The sequence below is a fragment of the Bison bison genome, unplaced genomic scaffold, assembly GCF_000754665.1.
Source record: "Bison bison bison isolate TAMUID 2011002044 unplaced genomic scaffold, Bison_UMD1.0 scf7180017864341, whole genome shotgun sequence".
Lineage (NCBI taxonomy): Eukaryota > Metazoa > Chordata > Mammalia > Artiodactyla > Bovidae > Bison > Bison bison.
Window position 1 is genome coordinate 3,932,168 of NW_011494913.1, and position 11,559 is coordinate 3,943,726.

The window sequence follows — 11,559 nt, forward strand, 5'->3', positions numbered from 1 at the left end:
ATGGGGAGAGGTGGCCCATGGCATGTGGGATCTTAGTTCCCTGGCCAGGAATGGAACCCACAGCACCTGCAGTGGTAGCTCAGAGTCTCAACCACTGGACTGCCAGGGAAGACCCTGTATGCTGCTGCTGCTAAGTCGCTTCAGTCGTGTCCGACTCTGTGCGACCCCATAGACGGAAGCCCATCAGGCTCCACCGTCCCTGGGATTCTCCAGGCAAGAACACTGGAGCAGGTTGCCATTTCCTTCTCTAATGCATGAAAGTGAAAAGTCAAAGTGAAGTCGCTTGGTCATTCCCGATTCTTAGCAATCCCATGGACTGGAGCCTACCAGGCTCCTCCGTCCATGGGATTTTCCAGGCAAGAGTACTGGAGTGGGTTGCCATTGCCTTCTCCGAAGACCCTGTATACAAGTCTTTAAAGTGAAAGTTGCTCAGTTGTGTAACTCCTCAGATTGTAGCCCTCCAGGCTCCTCTGTCCATGGAATTCTCCAGGCCAGAATATTGGAGTAGGTAGCCGCTCCCTTCTCCAGGGGATCTTCCCAACTCAGGGATCAAACCAGGTCTCCTGCATAGCAGATGGATTCTTTACTGTCTGAACCACCAGCGAAGCCCTATGTAAGTCTTTATACAGACACTTATTTTCATTTCTCTTGGGTAGGTTCCTATGGAGGGAATTTTGGATCTTGTGGTTAATTTATGCTTACATTTAACTTTTTAAGAAATTGGCAAGCTGTTCTCCAAAGTGGCAGCAGCATTTTGCAGCAATGTATGAGAGTTCCAATTTCTCCATGTTGTTACCAACGTCTGACGTCTGTCTTTTTGAGAATAGCCGTTACAGTGGGTGTGTAGTGATAGCTTATTATAGATTTCATTTGTGTTTCCTAATGACTTAGGATGTTTATAATCTTTTCATGAAGCACGGTTGTATTTTACAAATGTGAGTGCAGTGCAAGAGGTAAGAATGGAGATGTGCTCCACAAAAGAGGAAAGACTGCATTAGACGTGTGGAGAGCGGAGGGAGACAGATTTCAAAGATACATCAGAATGAGAACAGGCGGCATGTAATAACTGCCTCGTATAATAAATAAAGCAGAGGGATGTGGGACTAGTGACCCAAAGATTTTCATCATTGACAGTTAGGAAGATGGTGTTGTCATTAGCCAGAAAATCGAGTATGGATGCATAAACTTTTTTTTTTTGCGGGTAGATGATCGTTTTTATATTCTGTTCTTTTCACGTATCACTGGAATAAATATTTAATACAGCTGTTTAGTAGTTTAGAAATACGTATCTAGTTCAAAAGAAAGATCTGGATTGAAATATAAATTTGGGAGAGTTACCACTGTATAAATAACAGTTGAATTCATTGAAGTAAATAGTGTATCTATTCCTAAATGGCTGTATCCACTGTGTTACTTTTGATCATTGAAAACTGCATACATAATAAAAGGGTAATTTTTGTTGTTGTTCAGTCGCTAAGTCATGTGTGACTCTGTGACCCCATGGGCTGGAGCACTCCAAGCTCTTCCACTGTCTCCCGGGGTTTGCTCAAATTCATGTCCATGAGTCAGCTATCTAACCATCTTGTCCCTGCCACGCTGTTCACCTTTTGCCTTCAGTCTTTCCCAGCATCAGGCTTTTTCCCAGTGAGATGGTTCTTCAGGTCAGGTGACTGAAGTACTGGAGCTACAGCTTCAGCAACAGTCCTTCCAATGAATCTTCAGGGTTGGTTTCCTTTAGGATTGACTGGTTTGATCTCCTTAAGATCCAAGTTAATAAAATGATTCTAGGATTATTTCATTCAGGTATCAGTTCAGTTCAGTTTAGTCGCTCAGTCATGTCCGACTCTTTGTGACCACATGAATTGCAGCACACCAGGCCTCCCTGTCCATCACCAGCTCCCGGAGTTCACTCAAACTCACGTCCATTGAGTCAGTGATGCCATCCAGCCATCTCATTCTCTGTCATCCCCTTTTCCTCCTGCCCCCAATCCCTCCCAGCATTGGAGTCTTTTCCAGTGAGTCAACTCTTCGCATGAGGTGGCCAAAGTATTGGAGTTTCAGCTTTAGCATCATTCCTTCCAAAGAACACCCAGGACTGATCTCCTTTAGGTTGGACTGGTTGGATCTCCTTGCAGTCCATGGGACTCTCAAGAGTCTTCTCTAACACCACAGTACAAAAGCATCAATTCTTTGGCGCTCAGCTCTCTTCACAGTCCAACTCTCACATCCATACATGACTACTGGAAAATCCATAACCTTGACTAGACAGACCTTTGTTGGCAAAGTAATGTCTCTGCTTTTTAATATGCTATCTAGGTTGGTCATAACTTTCCTTCCAAGGAGTAAGCATCTTTTATTTTCATGGCTGCAATCACCATCTGCCGTGATTTTGGAGCCCCCCAAAAAATAGAATCATCAAAATTTTAGAGAATCAAAATTCTCCAAGCTCGGCTTCAAAAGTATGTGAACTGAGAACTTCCAGATGCTCAAGCTGGATTTAGGAAAGGCAGAGGAACCAGAGAACAAATTGCCAGCATCTGTTGGATCGTAGAAAAAGCAAGAGAATTTCAGAAAAACATCTGCTTCGGCTTTATTGACTACACCAAAGCCTTTGACTCTGTGGATCAAAACAAACTGGAAAATTCTTAAAGAGATGGGAATACCAGACCACCTGACCTGCCTCCTGAGAAACCTGTACGCAGGTCAAGAAGCAACAGTGAGAACTGGACATGGAACAGTGGACTGGTTCCAAATCAGGAAAGGAGCACGTCAAGGCTCTATATTGTCACCCTGCTTATTTAACTTATATGCAGAGTATATCATGAGAAATGCTGGGCTGGATGAAGCACAAGATGGAATAATAACCTCACATATGCAGATTATACCACCCTTATGGCTTCCCTGCTGTCTCAGCCGGCAAAGAATCCTCCTGCAATGCAGGAGACCTGGGTTCAATCCCTGGGTTGGAAAGATCCCCTGGAGGAGGGCATGGCAACCCGCTGCAGTACTCTTGCCTGGAGAATCCCATGGACAGAGGAGCCTGATGGGCTGCAGTCCATGGGGCTGCAGAGTTGGACACGGCTGAGCGACTGCACTGAACTGAAGTAGCATCACCTCAGACCCAGGTCTTCCGTCGGTTGGTGCGGTCGCTCCTTTTCTGCTGGGTTGTCCTCTTAGACTTTCTCTTTCCTCGTGGTCCTAAGATGGCTGTCATAGTTCTGCTTAACAATTCAAACCCAAAGTTGCCTGAAAAAAATACATATTTTCACTTGGGTGTCTTTTTTCATCAGCCCAGGGAAACCTTTCCCAGAATCTCTTCAGCAAACTTAGTCTCTTGTCTTACTGGCCAGAACTGCATCAGATGCTTATTGCTAAAGCATTCATTGGCAGGAGGAATGAAAATTGCCACAATTGGTTCAGACTAGAACTTTTTAACCCTGGTGTTAAATATCCTTTTGTCTTATCTCTTTTGGAAGAAGCTTTTTTCTCCATGTCTTTTGGTTCTCTGCTGTGGATTAGATAGGTAAGTTTTTCTGGACAGCTTAGTTTCATATCACTGAGTTGTTCCTATTCAGTACTTCAGAGCAGCTAATATTTGTTGAAATCATACTCTATATCATTAACTGTGCTAAATTCTAGGATACAACGAAAAATAAGAAGCTTTGAGCTTGATATGAAAATATGCTTAGGCAGAAGAGTGCTACCATAGAATATACACTAAAGTTCATTTGTATTTGGGGTTTAATGCCATTGTTTTTAATCTTTAGTTTTATGAGAAAAGGCATCTTAAGTTTCAAAATCAAGCTAATATTCAATTTATAAATGAACTTTTGAAACAGAATCTATTTAAAAGTTGACCTTCCCTTTCTGTATTAAGTGGATTACATTCTTTATTATAGAAATGCATTCCAAACTTATCTAGATTATACTGTTAGAGTTACAGTAAAACTGTATAATGGTTTTCTGAAGCATAATGTTTGAGTTTTTCAGTTACTATATCAGAGGTTTTAATAGTAATAATACCTTTAGTTTAGGAGCCCTTCTGAGGTATTTCATAAAATGATTATTGTATAATTTTCAATTTTTGAAAATAGTTTTTTAATTGCAGCTGTGATGTTTATAATAGTACTTGTACAGTATGTGGGGTGCTTTTTATGAATGCTAAGAGAGGGAAATGAAGAAAGAGGAAATTTGAAGTGGTGGAAGGAAAAATATATAAGCAATATCTAATTTTGTGAATACTAAGAAGCTACTAGTTTTTGACATCTGTTACACATTGAAAAGCTATCAGCTTCCCTGATAGCTCAGTTAGTAAAGAATCTGCTTGCGATGCAGGAGAGCCCGGTTCAATTCCTGGGTTGGGAAGATCTGCTGGAGAAGGTATAGGCTACCCACTCCAGTGTTCTGGCCTGGAGAATTCCATGGACTGTATAGTCCATTGGGTTTCAAAGAGTCGGACACAGCTGAGCGACTTTCACTTTCACAAGTTGAAAAACAATCTTAAATTTTGTCTTAGACTGAGTATCAAAACCATGTTTATACTAGTTTTTTTTCAAATCTTATTAATATAGGTGTTAATGGGTAATGTTCTAATACTTCAATATTCTTCATACTTCAATATGATATCCATAATTGATGTTTGTCACTGATGGATTCTGTGTGGTTAGTGGTCTTTGAACTATCCCAGTGCTTTAAGATTTAACCACTTTGATAATTTTGAAGGGCTTCAAAACTGAGAGGGATGTGTTCATTTTGATGGCAAAAAAGAAAAAGATTTTTGTAAAGGCAATATGGGATCAAAATGAACTTTTCCTATGTTTGCAAATACTTATTAACTTTGAGGAAATACCTTTGTTCGCTCTGAATTAGAAAGTATTAGAATATATCCAGAAGGATTCGATTTTCATTTATTCTGAGTCATTAAGAAGTTCAAATGTGTTTTTAAAAGAATTACCTTTTCCTTAATCGATCTTCCAAACCTAAGAAACTTGAAAATTTCAGGCACAAAGTCTTTGGTGAAATTAATACTTAAAATTGTTCCGTGTTTGGTCTTGACTGGATCCAGTCACTATTAAACACAGTTCATAGTGCTAAAAGCCTGTGGCACGTTGTCTTATAAATTGAGTGATTAAAGTCGATGCAAGCGTTCTGCCTGTGTGAATTCTGTTTCTGTGCCTGTACGGTATAGATCTCTGCTTAAAGGACTGTAATCGCCAAAGCTAGAAAAGGCTTTGCTTTTACTCACAGTTTCTAGTATATAAAGAGTGGCTTGCAGACCTGCATCGTGAAGCGCATCCTGGCCTTTGGTTGTCTTTTATTTTCCTGTTAGGAGTAAAGTCAAATCTTGCGTGGTTTTCCTTAGCCGGTCTTAAATTCAGTCCTTGGAAACGCTTTTCTGAAGTTTATGATTTGTCATGTCTTTGTAGATGTGAGAGGATTGAGGGAAGATAGATCAGGGTCTTAGACTTTGCAGATGATATATTTGAAGAGTCTTTTTTGATTATGTATTTTCCTTTTTTAAATTATTTTTAGATTTAGCCTAAAGCCTGTAACTTTTTTTTTTACACCAAGGAAAAAGTGTTGTAATAAGTAGTGCTATAATAAACAATGATTGGTAAGTGGTTTACCTGCTAATTTTATTATTATTTGATCCGTTGGAAATATCTGGTAGAACTAGAATCAGGCCATATATTTTTAGACATAGTCACTTTGATGGGACTTTAAAACTTTATGAGAATAGGTTAATTTGAGCTTTGTTTAATGTAATGATTTCCTCCCCTCTCTTCTTCCATATGCCCTTAGGGAAGAATTGGCAAAGAATGGCTTTAGAGGAAAATCTTTATGCCTTTTCTAAAGTGGAAACAATGCCTTTTTTTTTTTTACTATTATTGTTATAAGGTAAATTTTTTAAGACTATGATCATCTCAGAGAAGGTGGGGGGGAAATGCTAGATACCAGGTCTCCATTACTACCCTCCTTTGTTACTGTGAATGATAGTCTAAGTTTTGGTCATATGAGAACCCTGAAAAATATCAGGGACCTGGTGAGGTTATAGGTAACTCGTGCATTGGGAAGACTGTTAAAGGCTTCTGAATGCAGACAAAGCATTACTAATTGCTTTCAGGGTCGGTCTGTCTTTAGTTGGACCATGAAAGATTTAGCATGGCCCTATGGCAGCCTGTCTGCTGAGTGGAGACTGTTGTCTTTAAGAAAGGCTATCTGATACGCTGGGCCGTTTCAGGTTGCCCCAGTTTACATGAATTTAGTCATTATTGCCAAGACTACTAAACCTCAGTGTGACACAAATGGTACTTCTAAATGGACTTGAAGACAAAGGCGTTTTGACCTTGCAGTGGGACATGAGTAATGTTCATACAGCTTAAAATTTTTCTTTTTACAATAGGAAACAGAACACTGTGCTATTTGAAGTTTCAGTTAAAAGATACATTCAATGAAATTATTTTTGTGATCCCTAAATAAGCAGCACACCTGTCTTTAACTAAATTACAGGTTTTGATGGCTTCCTTCTTCTGTATTTATGAACGTTGTCTCTTAGAGCAGCAGGTCACTGATGACAGCAGTAACACTGGAAGCCTGTGCCCTGGACGCAGAGCCAGCAGCGCAGTCAACTCTTGGCCCTCGCTGTTCCTAATGTTCTAGGTTGAAGTCTGCCTGGAATTAAGACTGCTAACTGAGCCTTTGTGATAAAATTGAAATACTAGCTGGGTGATCAAATATATTTTTTCTCAAGTAGGAATCCTAATATTGTAGAGTTGTAAATTTTAGTGCTGCTTCTGATGTTCTTGTTTTTCAATTTGAAATGTGATTTTTTCCCCCCACAAAAGCTTATTAGGCTGATACAGAACTTCACATGTGAGTAATTTTTTCCACAGAACTGTTATGTTATAAAGTTGAAAATACTCAAAATTTAGAACGTCTTTGAGTAAAGGTTTGTAAAGTGATAGTTTCTAAAGTGCCATAGAACTTTACATTAAAAATGTATAGTTTTATGCATGATAAAATTTTATCATTTCTTCTACATGTGTTATTCTGATAAACAAACATTCTTTCAGTCTTAAATATATTCTTTTTTTCTAAACAGATTTATGAAAATATGCATCAGTTTAATACTGTCTTGGAATTCATGAGATGGAAGCATAGGTCAAAGCTGTTTGGAGAAAATTGGAAGTACAGTTTTATCTAGCCACATCTCTGAGGTAAGAAAAAGACTTAAGAATATAATTAATGTGAAATTTCTCATTTCTTAGCAATTAAAAATCATCCTATTTTATCACTGCAACTTTGTTATCTTCTTTATTCTTGAATCACCTTCCTTATGAGTTCTTAAGTAGTTACAGGATTTTATCTCTTTATAAATGTTGAACCTCTTCAGGAGTAAAAAGTATTTATTATTAATATAGCTTTCTTTATTCTAATTGGAGAAAATAAGCATTAAATGATGTATATAATTACTTCTTTCCTCTGACGATGACAAAACAGGTTAGAATAGAAGATTATATTAAAATGAATGTTTACATTATTCTGAAGCTTACACATATTTAGAATTTAGGATAAAATTGTTACTTTGAATAATAGATCTTTGGAGATAGAATTTATTGAAAGAAGTGGAAACTGCAGTAACATCAGGGACAGGGGAGAAGCCATTCTAAGATAATGTGGATAGAGAAATCAAGTTCATTGTTTTCAAATCCATAGAGACTCAGATTATCAATAAAAGGTTTAATCCTTTAGGAATCTGTATTAAAAACAAACAGGTAGAATACATATGTTTTACTTTTTCCTCTTTAAATAGTAGAGTTTGCTACTGTTTGCTAGTATACTTTTTCCTCTTTAAGTAGTAGGTTTTGCTCACTGCTTTGCTTCCTTGCAGTATTCATTCATCCTCCTGTCCCTTCTAAGCCGGTCTGTTTGCTCTTTTGAGGAATAGTCATGATGTTCTAACTGTCTTTTGTCTTTTGTTAGTTTCGCTCTGTGATCACTGCGCTTGTTGCCATTTTTCCTTTCATGAAATACTGGTAGCTTCTGTAACCCTGAGCTTTTCTGTTTCTACTTCTTTAATTACTCCTTCAAATTTTTTTTTCCTATTTTTGTTTGAAGAATAGTTGTCCTATTACTAAATAATGACCTTCCCTAAGATTCTTATCTCTGAAATTCTTTTTTTAATGTCTCTCCTGACTTCTTGATTTCAGCAGTTACCTCTAAAATGATCTCTCTCAGCCGCATATCTCTGCTATGACAGTATTCTAAGCTTCAGCACGTGTTTTCGACTGCTTGCTTCACGCATGGTGTTCCCACTTTGTTTTCGACTGCTTGCTGCACGCATGGTGTTCCCACTTTGTTTTCCACTGCTTGCTGCACGCATGGTGTTCCCACTTTGTTTTCCACTGCTTGCTGCACGCATGGTGTTCCCACTTTGTTTTCGACTGCTTGCTTCACGCATGGTGCTCCCACTTTGTTTTCGACTGCTTGCTGCACGCATGGTGCTCCCACTTTGTTTTCGACTGCTTGCTGCACGCATGGTGCTCCCACTTCTGTTACTAGACCTCTTTGTCACCTGTGCTCACAGCCTCAGTGCAGAATCGGATTCTTTATCTTTTCCTTGCTACTCTTAGTCAGAGATCAGGTCCTTTCAGCTTTACCTCTGTATCATGAATGTTTTCATCATCTCTCCTAATTCTCCCATCATCATCCACGTTTAAGTTCTTCAGCATTTCACCTGAAATATTGAAGGACTCCCCCACTTATTGTGTCTCCTCACTCTTTTTTTCCATCTACCGATTGCTACCAGCTTATGTTTTCTGAAAGGTATAATTGTGCCTGTACTGTCAGTGACTCGTAGTTAGCCTGTCAAAGTAAGGACAGATTCCTCTAATGAAGTCTCTCAACGGTATAGCATTAAGTGAAGCTTTGCTTACGTCCAGCCACTTCCTTCTCTCTCAAACACTTACCAAACACCTGTTCTGCACCAGGCATTAGGTGCTGAGAATACGAGATGTTCAGTAAAAATGAGTTCCTTACTTTACTCTCAAAGAATAATCTGTTTAGAGATGAGTACACAAAGTTAATACAGTTTGAAAAGTGTTGTGTGAGATTGGGAAAGTATGTTGGTGTCATCTAGAAGGGCTCCACCAGTATTGTTAGAGGAGAGAACTGTCAAATTGGCTTCACATAGGAAATGGTGTTTGAGTGGAGTCTTAAAGGATGAGTAGAAGATTGCTGGGACTTCCCAGCAATCTTGGAAAAGAATTGCCTTACCAGTTGGCTCAGTGGTAAAGAATCCACCTGCTGTGATGTAGGAGATGCAGGTTTGATCCCTGGGTCAGGAAGATCCCATTGAGAAGGAAATGACAACCCATTCCAGTATTCTTACCTGGGGAATCCCATGGACAGGGGAAGCAGAGGAAGTAATTTTGTGTGATTTGAATTCAGGATATGAGAGAGGGTTTGAATGACAAAGCTGAAAGAGCTTGTTTGTGAAGAACTCTGGATGCCATGGTAGGGAGTTTAGACTTCATTTTGTGAGTAGTTGGCAGTCTCTAGAAAGTTTGAATCATAATTGTGTTTTGTAACAATTAATACGGGGATCAGCCCTGGGATTTCTTTGGAAGGAATGATGCTAAAGCTGAAACTTCAGTACTTTGGCCACCTCATGCGAAGAGTTGACTCATTGGAAAAGACTCTGATGCTGGGAGGGATTGAGGGCAAGAGGAGAAGGGGACGACAGAGGATGAGATGGCTGGATGGCATCACTGACTCGATGGACATGAGTCTCAGTGAACTCCGGGAGTTGGTGTTGGACAGAGAGGCCTGGCGTGCTGCGATTCATGGGGTCGCAAAGAGTCGGACACGACTGAGCGACTGATCTGATCTGATCTGATCTGATGTGAATGATAGTTTGGAAGGGGGAGCTACCAAAAGCCGAGAGACAATTAGGATACTCTTAATTGTTTCAGTCAAGAGGTAATGAGAATTTTAAGGTAGGGATCAACTTATCTGAAGTTGCAAAAACCTTTAAGTATTGATTATTCAGCAAATATTTAATTTTCTTCTTCATACCACTTTGCATATATGATACTCTTCAGCTGATGATTTTAAATTGACCCGTGTTTTTCCTCCTTCTGCTAATATTTTTTTCCAGGCTTGTTTTTCCCTATTCTTCTAGTTTAAGGCCCCAGAGCGTTAATTTTTGTTCTACAGAATATTGCTTTTTGGGGATTCCTGTTGATCTGTGTAACAACAGTCACAAAGAAGAAATCAAAAAATAAAGAACAAGGTCCTCACGTTAGAGGAATGCAGTGAGGACTCAGGGAGCTCGTAAGGTTGTGGGAGTCGCTAAGCTTGAGGTAATAGAATTCAGTCAGAGTGATGATAGTGGAAATAGAAAAGGAAAACTGGAGGAGGTATGTTGTGAAGGAAGAAGGGACACTGATTTGTGACTGGATGTTGAAAAGAGATAATGATGCCCACGTTTTTTATCTGGATAGCAGGGATAATAATGTTGGGCATAATGAAGAGCAAACAGAAGTAATTCTTTGAATCTGGTTGAATCCAAGTTTCCTAAGTTTAAAGAAACATTAACAGTGATGTTCTGCTGTATTGCTGGTCTCTTCATTTGTTTCAGATCAGATCCAAAGAAATCCCAGGGCTGATCTTCTTCAGAATGGACTGGTTGGATCTCCTTGCAGTCCAAGGGACTCTCAAGAGTCTTCTCCAACACCACAGTTCAAAAGCATCAATTCTTCAGCGCTCAGCTTTCTTCACAGTCCAACTCTCACATCCATACATGACCACAGGAAAAACCATAGCCTTGACTAGACGAACCTTTGTTGGCAAAGTAATGTCTCTGCTTTTGAATATGCTATCTAGGTTGGTCAAAACTTTCCTTCCAAGGAGTAAGCATCTTTCAATTTCATGGCTGCAGTCACCATCTGCAGTGATTTTGGAGCCCAGAAAAATAAAGTCTGACACTGTTTCCACTGTTTCCCCATCTATTTGCCATGAAGTGGTGGGACCAGATGCCATGATCTACGTTTTCTGAAATGTTGAGCTTTAAGCCAACTTTTTCACTCTCCACTTTCACTTTCATCAAGAGGCTTTTTAGCTCCTCTTCACTTTCTGCCATAAGGGTGGTATCATCTGCATATCTGAGGTTATTGATATTTCTCCCAGCAGTCTTGATTCCAGCTTGTGTTTCTTCCAGTCCAGCGTTTCTCATGATGTACTCTGCATATAAGTTAAATAAACAGGGTGACAATATACAGCCTTGACATATTCCTTTTCCTATTGGAACCAGTCTGTTGTTCCATGTCCAGTTCTAACTGTTGCTTCCTGACCTGCATACAGATTTCTCAAGAGGCAGGTCAGGTGGTCTGGTATTCCCATCTCTTCCAGAATTTTCCACAGTTTACTGTGATCCACACCATCAAAGACTTTGGCATAGTCAATAAAGCAGAAATAGATGTTTTTCTGGAACTCTCTTGCTTTTTCCATGATCCAGCGGATGTTGACAATTTGATCTCTGGTTCCTCTGCCTTTTCT

The 11,559-nt window shown here is 39.5% G+C and overlaps 1 protein-coding gene across 1 annotated transcript in view; it reads left to right on the forward strand.

Moving 5' to 3' along the window:
• The first annotated feature begins 7,102 nt into the window (after positions 1-7,102).
• The window catches only part of BMPR1A (bone morphogenetic protein receptor, type IA), a 59,773-nt gene continuing 55,316 nt past the window's right edge, over positions 7,103-11,559 (forward strand). The window contains exon 1 of the mRNA XM_010854386.1: positions 7,103-7,217. The gene's annotated coding sequence lies outside the window, so the exon portion shown is untranslated. The remainder of the gene's footprint in view (positions 7,218-11,559) is intronic.